The sequence below is a fragment of the Kryptolebias marmoratus genome, linkage group LG15 (genome assembly GCF_001649575.2).
Source record: "Kryptolebias marmoratus isolate JLee-2015 linkage group LG15, ASM164957v2, whole genome shotgun sequence".
Lineage (NCBI taxonomy): Eukaryota > Metazoa > Chordata > Actinopteri > Cyprinodontiformes > Rivulidae > Kryptolebias > Kryptolebias marmoratus.
This window is the reverse complement of record NC_051444.1, coordinates 12510964-12523476: the sequence shown is the minus strand read 5'-3', so window position 1 is coordinate 12523476 and position 12513 is coordinate 12510964. Positions and strand designations below refer to the sequence as shown.

Genomic DNA, 12513 nt, shown 5'->3' with positions numbered 1-12513 from the left:
GGAGAGAAAACGAGACTGGTGGAACCTCCCTTTAACTGGAGGCTGACTGGTGTGTGTGCGTGTGTGTGTGTGTGTGACTGCGGTGAAGTGGGGTTCAGAGTGTCACATCAATTTGTGGCTGTGCTGTTTCTGAAAGAGGCTAACCCCACTGCCACTTAAGCTAAGCCCAACAGTGAACAACACACTGACAGACAGAACACACACACACACGGGCATGCACACACACTCAACTCTGCAGGCATACACAGTTCTGCCTCTTATATTAGATGGGTAGTAATTCCATATATGATTATAAAGTGTGAAACTGGAAACAAAGAATCATTTAAGGCAAATATGTGATTTGTGGGGAAAAAAATAGATTTGACTAATGAGTTTCCACAATATTCAATTTAAGGATGCTTCCCATTTTGTCTGTGCAACTTTGCGCTGCTATTGCAAAATCTTTCTATAAAAAATAAAGAAATATAATAATTATTCAACACCACATGCCAAAATGTAAGATGATAACGCATACTGACAACATTTGTGTTCATCAAGCAAAAACATGACATGCAGCCAGTTAATAATCTCGAAAGAGGCCTTGATGCATGCAGCCCATTCCAACACCTGAATACACACACAGTTATGGTGGAGATAAATCTAATTTTCAAAACTATCAGACATTTGCTTGGAATGATATTGAAGCTGGAGTGTGACCAGTCAGATGAGGCTGTGTAGCTAGTTATACACCCCCAGGGGTGACCTGGCCAGGGCCCCAGCCCACTTTAACCACTCGTCTCCATTAACAGGCTCCCAGATATTATTACGCTCCCTTGGGATCAGGCGTGCTCTAACCAACCATTTACCCTCTCCCTCTCTCCTGTATTTCTCTCCCACATGTCTGGCTCTCTCTGCCATGATGTTACTCTATGAAAAAAGACAGCACGGAGAAAAATATGAGATTGATTTATTTGCTTCAGTGTTCTTTGCAATGGAGTCCTCACCCACTCTTTCTTCTGCTTTCTCTCTCTCTTTCTCCGCAAATTGAAACCAATTAGCGGGCAGAGCACTTGTAGTGGGGAATGTAGGGCAAGCGAGGAGTAATAAAAAAGTATTGACTTTTCTGTGACTGTATGCTGCGTGAAAGGGGTGCCGCGGCCTTGTCCGACATGAAAGGAGCTCCATTAATTTCACTTATTTCACCCAGGCCCCTGTCAGAAGGCCCTAATGCATCCCAGGCACACTTCTTACATGCAGGCACTCAGACAGCGCAACACCACTCCTGCCTGGTTACCAAATGAGTTTATATTATATATCAGAGTGACAGAGAGAAAGAAAAGGGTAAAAGAAACAAGTAACTTCTAATTCTTCGATTAGACAGAAAGCAACACCATATGCAGCTAATTTGACCCTAATTTTGCCCTTTATTATTCATAATCATCTCATTTCTCTTTCACACACTTGTTCTGCATCAAATGTTTATAGCTTCAGAAAATGAGTATAGAGTATCAGAAGAGACCACACAAAACATCTCACAGAGAATTGTAGAAACAAACAGAAATATAAATAATGGTTTTCAAGTGGACAGGTATTCCCTTTCGCAAAATTTTATAAGCTGTACTTCTAGATATAAAAACAGAAAAGACAAATTATGTCTTTGCCAAGTTTGCCATATCTGAAAAACAATGACACATGTTCTGTTTAGGACATTCAGGCAAGCACTCCATTAATATTAGTACTGAAAGGCTTTCAAATAAAAATATCTATGTACTGTATCAGACAGTGTGTCTGCAAATTCATTAGTTTTAAATTTTGTCAAATAAATGTGTGCATTGAAAACAGAAAAAAAATAGACCCTCAGTTAATTATCGCAAATAAAAAAAGCATAAATTTGAATTTGCTAGAGGAATGATTCAAATGTCTGTGCAAACAGGCAGATAAATGTTCTGTCATCTTCCAAATTATTCAGAATGTTATATGAAAACATCAGTATGTTGGCAAAAACAAAACAAACAAAAAAACAGTACAGCTTTTAATTTTAAAACATTTTTCCAGCTTCTAAATATACAAAAACAGCATAGAAAAGCTCAGAAAACACATATTTGTAATGCTATTCTTGTAGTTAATTGTGTGTATCTGGATTTCTAGTCAGCATTAAATGTGTTCAAGTGTTTAAGATTGTGTTTGCATGTAAATGCATGCATGCATGTGTACGATAGAGACCAACAATTCCCACAAGTCTGTGTGTGTGTGTGCATATGAGAAAGAGCGAAGAGTGAGAGGCTATCTGCAGACAGAAACTAATCAGTGTGTGTGAGATAAGAAAGCAGCCTTTATGGTGTATGGTAATCAGCCCCCCCTTGGCCTGCCACCACCATGCATAATCACCACGACTTATTCACATGATTGATGAAATATGCGTCTGTGAAATCTGAGCCACGTTTGTTATCATCCTGTTTTCCCATTCCCTTCTCTCTCTCTCTTTCCTTTTTCTCTCCCTCAATCTTTTTTGTCTAACTCAACCTCTTTGCCCCTCTCTGTGTCTCCCCTGTTCTGTAGTGGCCTAAGATGTTTGGAACCATGTACAAACACGAAATTACACACACAGCATGGGGTCTCTCTGTTACACACATACACACAACCCCAAATGCATTCACTCAACATTTGTCTCATAAAGAATTAACATGATTCATAGAAGATGTATAAAAAAGCATTATCATCTGAAGAAGAATGTGAAGAAAAGGAAAAGAAAAGATGAAAAAGGGCCAAGAGACCAAGAAGCTGCATTAATTGTTCTGTCCTGCAGTGAGAAGCGTTTGCTGAATTAAAACATGTTGAGAAGATGAAGAGATGATGTGATAGATGGAATTAGATAGACAGAAGCTTTTTGTCAGTGAGACTCAAACACATTTATCAAGACAAAAACACTGAATTCACAACTAGTTGGTGACTAAAGCGCCTAAAATTTTAATATAAATAAGGAAAACAGTTACCTATAAAGATGAACATAAAAATACAGCCATCAGGTAAATCACTTAATCACATTTTTGATTAGGTGATCCTCACAATGAAACAAAAAAATCACAAAGACAAAATTGCTAAGTCATATTTTTCTGTTTTCTCACTACAAACACAACTCTTTGTGATGTTTTAATATTGAGTTAGTTTTAGGTTGAATCCAAGTAAACAGTTGAGATGTTAAGTATCACCTCAAGTTGTGTTTCAATAGAATAAAAATACCAAGAACCATGAAGAAGTAGATTAGATTGTACTGGTGCGCTTTTTTAAAACAACTAGTTTGTACTTTTTCACTCGGAAAGCCTAGACTGTACAAGACAAAAGGTAGTTGTTCATGTCATGTCCATTTCCTAGTGTCAATACTTTCCTAGTGCACAAGTTGGTATACAATAAAAGCTGTTACACAATAAAAGTAATTGAACTGTGTTTGTTTTTAGTTACAGTCAAACAGGGGTTAGAATAAAGATGCTGTTTTAGGATTCAACAGTAAAACTGACACCCTGAGTCATAAAGCAGGTAGGAATTACACACATGAGACAAAGAGTGAAAAAAGGGGTTTCAAAAGGACTTAGATTTGGGCTGAGAGTAGGTATGGTGAGAAGGTGGGGGCTGAGACTGAAGGTAAGATTAAGACTGCGGCTGGGGCTGGTGAATTAAGGCCCGCAGCCTCGGGGTGCTATTACACATCCATAATGAGAAACGGAGAAGAAGGAGGCTTGTCTTTGCACTTCGACACACCTCAGATTAAATATGCACAATTCCCATGCAAAACGAGCTGCGAACAGCCAGGACCGGCACTGTTGTCTAATTCCCTGTGCTGGAGTTGTTTCAGCCAGGGTTAACAGGCTCATCAGTCAACACAGGCTGCTTTGAACAGAACATCAAGGCCATTTGCAGGTTTAAGTGTTCCTGACTGCTTCCTTTTCCAGGCCCCATCGCCATACTACAAGACACCAACCTCTCTCGTACACCCTGCATGGTGGCCCCCGGACATATGAGCCCATAGTAAGAAACATCTAGGCATGCACATATACTACCCATCACAGAGATAAAAGTAGCATAGCAAAGATAAAAGTGTGACTTTCACATACACATCAAGAGGCTTATCAAGTGCAAAGCCAAGGATAGAAACGACACACTGAACAAACAAGCCTTGTGCACAGTGACACCTGCTTTCACATACACAAAGCTGAGAACACCAAGACACAGACATACAGATTAAAAACACATATTATATTTGCATTTAAAAGATGTTTTAGGCAAGTTTTTGACTGCAAAAATCTCATGTAAGTCCACAAAATGTATCCTGTCTGCAGTATCCTCAGTGTCCGTCTACACCGTAGCTTTAACACAAACCATTTGCATTTCACAGCCAGGTTTGACTTCTATCACCAACACACTACTGTATGAGAGGGCTGTCATGTTTCTCAAGTATGTGTGCATGTGCGTGTATTGCACTCAGCTATTTGATAGGCGTGGGGAGGGGGGGGCTGCTAGTAGGTATCGCAGATGAAGAAAACAGAACTCGTGTGCAAATAAACAAGGCAGCAAAGCAAAGACAGAGTGATGACAGGAGAATGAGATAGAAAGTGATTATACCACACTACATGCAATATGCTTCAGTGGAGCATATCTGCACAGGGACAGACTGTCCATTAAAGTACAGACATAGCTATCCAGCTTGTCTGCCTGCTTTTTCTTACAACCATGTATGTATGGCGTGGAAACCATCTGACTCAAAAACAGTTTTCCAGCTTGATTTCACACTACGGATATTTTTATAGCTAATTCTGCCAATGCAAATTTAAAGTGTGACTGTTTTTTGTCTCCAAAACCTTTTTGGTGTAAAATTGCAACACTCTTTATTTAGGGTAAATAATAGACTAATGTGACTCGAAACATTTTGGACAGGTCTAATTGTTTTGCGCAACAAAAAAATCTAATGTCATTTATTTTCTTAAGTCACACCAAACCACAACTGCAAATTATTTAACGAAAGTTGTCAATTTAGTACGATACTGTGTGCATTTGTCCCTCATGGCTACTCTCTATGAAGGCCTCATGGTGCAAAATGCCACAGTAATAGGAGCAAAGTGTTGGGTTAATTGATAAAGCTAGGATTCTGAGAGGGAAACAGTGTGGCAGGGAGAATTTTACGGCTGTGCAAATGAAGGAGCAGCTGGGTTTTACACATGTTGTAAAATTGTTATGGGGAATTAGCATTCCTATCTCACTGTAGTAACATGGACATTAACGTACCTGAGCTGGAAGGATGGCTGGACATAATATGTAAAACGTACATTCAATCCATACACATGTGAAGGCTAAAATGCAATTTTGTGAATTTGCAGCCACACCTGATCCTATTGCCCAAGTTTGTGGCCTACTTCAGTTGTAGAAATAATTGCTATTGGATATTGTTTCCAGATGTATGCATCATGGTGGTCCATCACAACTAAGGTCATTAATAGCAGGACACTGTGTGAATGTATTTGTGCAGGCATACATTTTTTTCCCAGTTGCCTGAAGCTTAACAACTGCAATACAATAATAAAACTACCCCAAAGCAAAGCAATTGGGAAGAGGCTTTGGCATTATTTCTGTGGAGGGGGGGTAAGATGGGTGTGCGTTTGAGTGAGTTGGTGCAAGGAGGTAGCAAGGACATCATTAGAGCAGCATTACACATTATATGCTCAGTAGTTGCACTGTAGCCAATGAATTTATTTATCTGTGTGCCTGTGAATTTATGTCTTTGTGCACGTTTACAAGAAAGATGCTTTAACTATGGTAAGTTGTATTTAAATGTTATAACAGTAAACTGGTTCTTATCAGATTATAATTTTGAAATTTTTGATAGATGTCAGTCTAATGTGAAGAGAAGGAAAGGCTTGGAGCACATACAGACACAGACGTGACCACTCACTCCAGTGTACTTGATTAGCACGTAGCCTCCTAATTAGACATCTTTTGTGGTTACAGGCAGATCCGCTGGTGACATTGCTAATAACACAACCACGAAATTAGCATAAACAGAGAGGGTTTTCCCACATCTGCATTTGAAATTACTCAGAAGCTAAAAAAAACTTTATGGAATTTTACCTCACAGTGGACAATGAGCTTTCAGTATTTATTTTCTACGTTCATGTAATTTTAGCAACATATGGTCATAAATCACATTTTTTTACTCTATTTAAGCCCTGCAATATGGATTTAAATCAAGTAGCATAGCAGATAATGACAGTAACTTTAAATTGTTTCGAGGTGTGAGTGAGAATGTGAATGGTTGTTTGTCTTGTTTGTCTCTATGTTGCCCTGTGATGGACTAGTGACCTGTCCAGGGTGTACCCCACCTCTTGCACAATGACTGCTGGAGATAGGCACCAACTTCCTACGACCCAGAAATGAGAAGCAGGTAAAGAAAATGGATGGATGGATGGATGGATGGACAGATGATGACAGTGAGGGCACATAATTAGCTTGAGGTAGAGAGTACTCAAGTTTCAATGGTGTTGGTAAGAATAGCAACTAGTACAAAAAAAGTCCCATAACTAAACCTTCCCAGTTTAAACATACACCTATCTTTGGCTTCCTCTTCTTAAATCCTTGTGTTTATGTATTTGGGGGGAGAACTTGCAATTCTATGTTTGCAAGAGATTTTCAAACTATGGCTGTAAAGAAAATCCTCTGTTTTTGGTTGACTTTGGTCATTCACACAAACTAACAGAGCTGACCAGATTTTACATTGAAGTGTGCTAACACATTTAAAACCTGGTGTCACAGAACAAGGGTGTCTCAGGCCCAGCTTGAAAGTGTTGTGTGAAAAAAGGCTTTACTGAAAAAAATAATAATCTGAGGTTAAAAAATTATGAAGAAATGCTCTGATATCCAGGATGGGTTGTGAAACAGTGTTTCAAGAAAGCAAGTTGAGAGATTAAGAATGATTTAAAGTCCATTCAACTCAAGTCTGATTTGTTTGTATCACTAGAACTTGATGTCCTTCAGGAAAAAAAAAAGAAAGAAAAAGAAAAAGAAAGAGATACAGTTACTCTTTGGAGGCATTGTGGACAGTAAGCATAAGGGCACCTGGGGGTCAAAAAGGATCACCTTTCCACCTATACAAAGCTTATACATGTATGAGTGAATTTCAAACAGACTGAGCTGAGTATACCCTGATAGACTGCCTTACTGTGACCCAGATGGCTAAGGTAAACAAAGGTCCAGGAGTCACAGGCTATTTCTAGTGCAGGGTTTGGACTGGGGGTCTGTGTACACGCTGCCAAGAGTTGTGACGGTCAAGCCAAAGAGCCACAGTCTGGAAAAAATGGCTATGTTAATGATGAGGCTTCAGGCTGTGTAGAGAAGCTGAAGCAAAGCTTAGGGTGATGATTACAAGCAGTGCTGCGTATGGTGGCAGAGGCTGGGTGAGAGGGCTATGGTTGGGGTTGGAAAATAATTAGGGGAATGGCTGAATAGCATAGCTAGATAAAGTGGCTCGGGGGAGGCTGGCGAGGCACAGTATGAAGATGATGAGTACCAGGGTTGAGCTGTCCACTCTACTGCCCCTGTGAGCTGTGACAAGAAGCTCTGCTGGCTGCTGCTGTAGCTGGCGGTGATGCCAATGATAGGCCTAATGCACTAATTACCACAGAGTGAGAGAAGAGAGCGAGAGTAAACATAAATAGAGAGCCTTTATTTTCGTTTTGAACTATCAGAAACATTGGTGCCATACAGAAAAAAAAAAAAACTTTAGCAAGCATTCTATCAAGAATATATATCACAAAGCAAACATTAACATTCTCTTACACCAAACTTTGATATGACAGCAATGTGTTGCACCTTTTAACCAGCAATATACAACATATGAAAAACAACTTAAGGATCCATCCATCCTTTTTATTTAACCGGCTTCTGCTTTACAGGTCGCAGGGAGCTGATGCCTTTCTCCAGCAGTCACTGTGCAAGAGGCGGGGTACATCCTGAACAGGTTGCAAGTCACTTTAGACTCAGGTCCTCTATTCCTCTATTCAAAGGTTGAGGAGTTTAGTTGTTCTCCTGGGTAGAATTTTAAAATAAAGTTTTTGAAGATAATACATTATTTCAGTGTAAGACTAATAATATAATTTTTTTTAAATAACCTTTACAAAGTTTTTTTTTTCTGCTCTCTTTTGCTGGGGTTTCCACAGCAAGTCAATTCATATAAAATATCTGGCAGTTGTTTTACAACTGACACAACCTGGGCTTGAACCTACTGTCTCAGAATTGCCAAACTGGAGAACTGACCACCAAACTACCGCAGTTCCAACCATTACAGAGGGTGATATCCATTTATTAGAAAACTTCAAAAATTAAATCTGCAAGTTGCCAGTAGGCCAGTTCCACTTCAGTAAATGGGACGTAGAAATGATGAAATTAAGAGTAAAACACTATCAGTTTGTCAGTCACTCAGTCCTATCAAAAAACATAAAAAATGTGGAAATACTTTATGACATTTCTGTTAGTTTAATCCAGTTTGTTTTGTTTTGTTTTTCATCAATAGTTTGGAAGACATAACCTGTCAAAGCAAAAATCATAACAAAATTTTATAGCCACAAAAAATGCTGGAATTACATTTGCAGCATGTCTGAATCCACCTTGACAGCATTCAGTTAGATCAAATAATGCAAGTAAGGGTGGAATGTGAATAATTAAATTCTTTATAGCTATACTGATACAGGTTGGCCATTACACAGCCACAGTTAAAAGTACATAATGATTTGGATGGTTAATTACAATATCCTTAAAAGAGTTTAATTTTGGTTGAACATTTTAAATTTATGTATAACACATGCAGATCTACAATTTTGTCGCTAATACTGAATTTTACAAACACTGCATGATGTAGATGGTGCACCAAGCTAAATAGATCTTACTCTCTCAATCTCTGTTGTCAGCTGGAGGAGACCCCATCCACCCGCCCACTCAGTCCTCATACTTATTTATCGCCACTTCCTGGGGCCGTGTTAGTTCATCCCACTGTGGCTGCTCTCTTCTTTCCTTGCTCTTCTCACTCTCTCTTGTTTCACTCCTCTTTTTCTGGGCAATTGGGTTTGGGTGCTGATGGTTGGGAGTAAGGGGTTGGGGTGGAGCTGCTGGGAACTTTGTTCAAGTGTGTGTGTATGAGTGTGTGTGCTGGGAAGTGAGCTAATAAAGGACGGTGATCCATGAAAGGCCTTGAGCAAAGACACAGTCAATTACCTAATGCCTGGACCTGACTGCAGGGCCCACGCTCACACATTCTCTCACTAACAATCACGTACACACACACACCCATGCATACACCTCATTTACGTATACATGTAGATCGAGCAGTGGAGGGCATAGCTCAGAATTGGGTGTACGTATCTGTGTGGGTGGGTGTACATATGCGTGTGATGGAGGGCGATGATTTATTAAATTGCTGTCACTTTTGACAAATTTGTACAACACAAGTTGAAGGTTTGGGCTCTACTGTTTCTGTTTTTCCATCTTTTCTTTGAGAGGAAAATTGAACCTTTATAACCAAATCCAGGAACCTTCTTAAACCTTTGAGCGCCATTAGTCTGCTGGTGATGAAAGCTCTATTTGAGGTACTGTAGCTTCTTGACCAAACTCCACAACTGGGATTAATATCCAACACTAATAAAAAAGACAGATAAATAACTTTAAAACAAAACAAAAAAAATTCCCTTCTCACCCTCCGCGGGTGGTCTTTGTTTCATCCTCTGAGGTCGGGTCCTCTACCAGAGGCCTGGGAGCTTGAGGGTTCTGCGCACTAACTATATATATATATATATATATATATATATATATATATATATATATATATATGTATATCGCCTGGATTGAATACAGGAAAGCCTATGACTCGATGCCCCACACACGGATACTGGAGTGCTTGAAACTGTATAACATCAACAGGACACTAGGAGGCTTCATTGAGAATTCAATGAAAATGTGAAAGACAACTCTAAAGCCCAATTCAAAGCCAACTGCACAAGTCAGCATCAAATGCAGAATATACCACGGTGATGCGTTGCCCCAACTCCTGTTCTGAATGGACCTGAATCCCCTCAGCCAGATGATTGCAAAGAGTGGATATGGATACTGGTCCTAAAGTGGAACAGTCATCAGTCACCTCCTCTACATGGACGACATCAAGCTGTATGCCAAAAGTGAGCAAAACACTGACTCACTGATCCACCTCACCAGGATATACAGCAAGGACATTGGTATGTCATTCGGATTTGATAAGTACAGCTGAATGGTGTCCAAGAGAGGTAAGGTGATCACAACTGAAGGGGTTGAACTACCTGAAGGCAACATTGCAGATGCCCAGAACACCTACAAGTACCTTTGTACACCGCAGACAAATGGCAACCAGGATGAGCCCACAAGGAAGTCAGCCACAACCAAGTACCTACAGAGAGTAAGGCAGGTCCTGAAGAGCCAGCAGAATTATAAGAACAAAGTCCACGCCATCAACACATAAGAGGAGCCAGTCATAAGATACCCTGCTGGTATAATAACCTGGCCAAAGGAGGAGATAGAAGCCACTGACAGCAAGACACAAAGTTCCTCACAATGCACGGAGGGTTTCACCATAAGTCCAGCATGGACTAGTGAGCATCAGAGCCACTATACAGGATGAAACAACCAAGATCCTGGAGTACATAAAGAAGAAAGCCCCTAATGATGATCTGCTAAGTGAATATCTCAGGCAGTAGAAACCCAATGAGGAAGAGGAGAAAGAGGAACCCTTATGGAAAGACAAGCCCCTGCAGGGCATGTATCACCGTCAGATTGAGGAGGTGTCTGATATGAATAAATCCTACCAGTCGCTAGAAAGGGCTGGACTGAAGGACAGCACAGAGGCACTAATCATGGCAGCACAACAACAGGCCCTCAGCACAAGAGGCCAGGGTCTATCATACCAGACAGGACCTAAGATGCAGGCTGTGTAAAGAGGCCCCTGAAACCTCCCAGCACATAATAACAGGATGTAAGATGCAGGCAGGCAAAGCATACATGGAACGCCATAGTGGCTGGAATAGTGTACATGAACATCTGTACCGAGTATGGACTGGAAGTCCCACAGTCCAAGTAGGAGACTCCACCCAAGGTGGTGGAGAATGGCAGGGCTAAGATACTGTGGGACTTCCAGCTAGGTGATGGCTAACAAACAGGACATCGTGGTGATAGATAACTTATAGAAGAAAGCATGTACATGTATGTATGTATGTATGTATGTATGTATGTATGTATGTATGTATGTATGTATGTATGTATGTATGTATGTATGTATGTATGTATGTATTTCTGATCATGCCTCCTCTCAAAGCTGATGTATAATTTATAATAAGATTTAACAAAAGAAAAATACCTCTGTCTTTAGTATTTTAATTGCAGTGAGACAAAAGACCAAAATGTTAACAAAACTGACTCAAAAAAGAACTCAGTTGCTTGGTGGTCTTTATTACTGTAGTCAGGAAAATTATTGTATGAGACAGATCAAACAGAGGGTTAATAACAGCACTTCACACTTACACACACACAGCTGAGTAGATTAGCCTGTGAGTGGTAATGAGTTTACAGTCAAGTGTTTCAGCAGAGACACACACACACTTGCATGGTTCCTAATTAAAACTCAAGGCTTTGAACTTAAGTAGGGAGACTGAAATGCTGTCCACTGTGAATCTAGCTTGAAGTATTAAGTATTCTCCGATTTTACTTTTATGAACAACAAAATTTGTGCCCTGTTATCTGCCTTGTACATACATGCCATGATGGACGTACAAATATTTGATAAAAATAAAAAATAAAAAGCTTCTAAAAATGTTTATAAGTGTGAATTTGTACAAGAAGATGGATTTTGTAACCCAAACTTTTGAACACTAATGCTGTTCGTGAACGCAGTGTGTGGTACAGTATCATTTCTACAAAGTAATATTGGGGAGCCTTACGGATTGCCGTTCCTGGCGCTGATTCTAGGCCACCTCCAGGTGTGGGTACGCAGTCTGTAGACACAGGCATTGCAGGTTCTGCTCCCACAATTCTTCTGGCTCTCTAAATAACTCTTGGAATAACTATCAATACAGACAAAGAAACTAAATCAGATAATGATCAGTGATTCTTTTTGTAGCATCCATCCATTTCCTTTTACCTGCTTCTCATTTCCAGGTCACAGGGAGCCTATCTCCAGCAGTCACTGTGCACCCTGGACAGGTCACAAGTCAATCAAAGGGCTACATAGAGACAAATGAGACAACCATTCACACTCTCACCTAGGGACATTTTAGAGTTACCAATTAAAAATTTGTTTTGCTCAGTGGGAGAAAACCAGAGTACACAGAGTAAACTCACAGATGCATGCGAAGAACATGCAAACTCCACCCAGAAAGGCCCCAGGCTGGGAAGCGAACCCTCAACCTTCTTGCTCTTTTTGTTGTAGGCTAAAATTTTTTTTTTCTTCTTTGACTTTTCTCTTAAATCCAGGGTGCA

At 40.0% G+C, this 12513-nt stretch overlaps 1 long non-coding RNA gene across 1 annotated transcript in view; it reads right to left on the bottom strand.

The window, feature by feature from the left end:
* The window catches only part of LOC108237344, a 42233-nt gene extending 30003 nt beyond the window's left edge, over positions 1-12230 (bottom strand). The window contains exons 1-2 of the long non-coding RNA XR_001808630.3: positions 12176-12230; positions 11976-12098 (exon numbers count right to left, since the gene is read on the bottom strand). This is a non-coding gene — a long non-coding RNA (uncharacterized LOC108237344). The remainder of the gene's footprint in view (positions 1-11975; positions 12099-12175) is intronic.
* Positions 12231-12513: the final 283 nt, after the last annotated feature.